This window comes from Balaenoptera acutorostrata, chromosome 5 (assembly GCF_949987535.1).
Source record: "Balaenoptera acutorostrata chromosome 5, mBalAcu1.1, whole genome shotgun sequence".
NCBI lineage: Eukaryota > Metazoa > Chordata > Mammalia > Artiodactyla > Balaenopteridae > Balaenoptera > Balaenoptera acutorostrata.
The window spans coordinates 86,747,920-86,751,170 of record NC_080068.1 but is presented as its reverse complement, the minus strand read 5'-3'; positions in this window follow the sequence as shown (position 1 = coordinate 86,751,170).

Here is a 3,251-nt window from a genome sequence, read left to right as displayed (position 1 = left end):
TTTAAATCTATTAACTATTCCATAAATATTTATTAAGTACCTGTTATGCAACTAGAAAACTGGGTTATTGCATAAAATTTTAACAAAAATATAGTTGTTTTAGATGAAACCATCACAGAGTAATGATGGATTTTTATAATATATGTAAAGGTGTTTATTCTTTGATTTAGTGAATTACTATGAACTTGGTTAAGGATGCACTTTGGAGGGGAAAAATCTTTCTTTCTCTTTCTGTCCCCCGCCCACTCTTGGTTGGAGCAGAAAGTTTGGCTGGTAGAGCTCTATGTGATTAGGAAATTGGTTATATGGGTGGAGAAGTATTGAGTAAATATGTAGAATGATTAAAGAGAAGTAAAGCCAGGTTTCTCACAGAAAGGAAGAAGGGTTCCATAAATGTGGGGGGGAAAAAGAGAGGCAAAAATAAGCCTTGTTTTTTTTTAATTTGGATTGGAGGTATCCAAGAGAAATCATGGTTTTTGATGGCTCTATCAGTAGCTAAATAGATATAAATATGTAGGTGTGGGTGAGTGTGTGTGCGCACGCATGCACAGGTATGCATTTAGGATATGTATTTTCTTGCTCTGTCAACCTGGAGAACTTAGAAGCAAAGAAACCTCCATATGGATAAACAACAAGGTCCTATTGTATAGCATAGGGAACTATATTCAATATCCTGTAATAAACCATAATGGAAAAGGATATGAAAAAGAATATATATATATATATATATATATATATATATATATATATATATATATATATATATATGCTGTACACCAGAAACTAACACAACCTTGTATATCAACTATACTTTAATTAAAAAAAAAAATGAACCCTCTGTAGCAATGATCACTATTAGCACCTAGATCTTATCTTTTAAATGCTGTTCTCTGCCAAAATAAACCAAGACTCTTTGGAGAACCAGTTGTTTCAGAACTAGAGAGGGAGAGTAGCATAAGCTAAGGAATTGGTCTCACAAAAAATTACATTAAAAAGACACAAAAACCAGCTTGAAGGGAATCTCACTGACCAAATTTGGGCCAATTTAAGCATCAAAATAAAGCAAGATAGTAACAAATTATAACTCACTGGATAAAATAGGAATCTCTAATGTCATACTAATATATATTTAAAAAGGAATAAATATATAAATAAAATTTTAAAAGGAGAAGGGAAAGCTTTACTTTACAGGGAATACCAATAAATAAATATAACTAATGGCAAAATTAGGAAATTGTTGGAAATTATCACAGTAATAATTGCTTCAGGCAAGTAACAATGGGTATTAAACGAAGGGAGTAAAAATTTTAGGAAGAAAAATATATTTTTTCCTCACAAAATAGTTATCAAATACTTATTAGTTAATAAGTAAAAAATAATTATTAACTTTATAGTGGAGAAACTTTATAGACACTATCTTGCTCTGGGGATAAAAGTTAACATTACCAGTTGTAGGACAGATCAGCATCGTGTGTCTCTTCACTAAAAACAACTCAGTAGCACCTTAGTGATTTTCCTGATAAAAATACATGATCTGGACATAACTCTGAGTAAACATCACATCAACCTGAATTGAGGGACATTCTAAAAAGTTGTTGACCTGTACATTTTTAAAATGTGAAGATAACAAATGAAAAGGAAAGAGTGAAAACCTGTTCTGTATTGAATAAAACTAAAGAGATATTAAATCCTGGTGCAACATGTGATGATAGATTAGATCCTGGACCTATGGGGAAAAAAAAACAGGTAAGTTTGAATGGACTCTGAATTTGATAGTTAATATATCTTTGTTAATTTCCTGATTTGATTGTTCTGTTGTTATGTAGGAAAGTGTCTTTTTTATGGAATATTCATTCAATTATGAAGGGATAATGGGGCACCATGTCAGCAGTGACTCTTAAAAGGTTTAGAAAAATATTAGGTGTAAATGTAGATGAGGGAATGATAAGATTAAATGTGAGAAGATGTTAACAGTTGGGGAATCTGGTTAAAGGGTATGTGGAAATTCATTTTCCTATTCTAACAAACTTTTTAAAAAAATAGAGTATACTTTCTGGAGAAGTTTTAAGTTCATAGCAATATTGGGCAGAAAGTACAAAGAATTTCCATATACTCCCCGACCCCCCCCCCCCCACACACACACAACCTTCACCATGAACATCCCCACCAGAGGGGTACATTTGTTATAATGATGAAATACATTGACATATCGGTAACACACAAATTCCAGATTTTACACTGAATTTACTTTATATTACATTCAATCATGGTGCTATATTCCATGGAGTTGACAAATGTAGGACATGTAGCTACCATAATACTATCATACAGAATAGGTTCATTGACCTAAAAATTCTCTATTCTCTGCCAGTTCATCCCACTGTTTCCCCAAATTTCTGGCAACCACTAATCTTTTTACAGTCTCCACAGTTTTGCCTTTTCCACAATGTCATATAATTGGAATCATACAGTTTGTAGCCTTTTCTGATTGACTGCGTACCTTGAATTTAAGGTTTCTCCATGTTTTTTCATGGCTTGATAGCTCATTTCTTTGTATGATTTTTTTTTAAACATCTTTATTGGAGTATAATTGCTTTACATTGTTGTGTTAGTTGCTGCTGTATAACAAAGTGAATCAGCTATACGTATACATATATCCCCATATCCCCTCCTTCTGTGTGTCCCTCCTACAGTCCCTATCCCACCCTTCTAGGTGGTCACAAAGCACCGAGAGAGTTGATCTCCCTGCGCTATGCGGCTGCTTCCCACTAGGTAACTATTTTACATTTGGTAGTGTATATATATCCATGTCACCCTCTCACTTCGTCTCAGCTTACCCTTCACCCTTCCCGTGTCCTCAAGTCCATTCTGTATATCTGCGTCTTTATTCCTGTCCTGCCCCTAGGTTCTTCAGAAAAATTTTTTTACATTCCATATATATATGTTAGCATACGGTATTTGTTTTTCTCTTTCTGACTTACTTCACTCTGTATGACAGTTTCTAGGTCCATCTACCTCGCTACAAATAATTCAATTTTGTTTATTTTTATGGCTGAGTAATATTCCATTGTATATATGTGCCACATCTTCTTTATCCATTCATCTGTCAATGGACACTTAGGTTGCTTCCATGTCCTGGCTATTGTAAATAGAGCTGCAATGAACACGTGGTACATGACTCTTTTTGAATTATGGTTTTCTCAGGGTATATGCCCAGTAGTGGGATTGCTGGGTCATATGGTAATTGTATT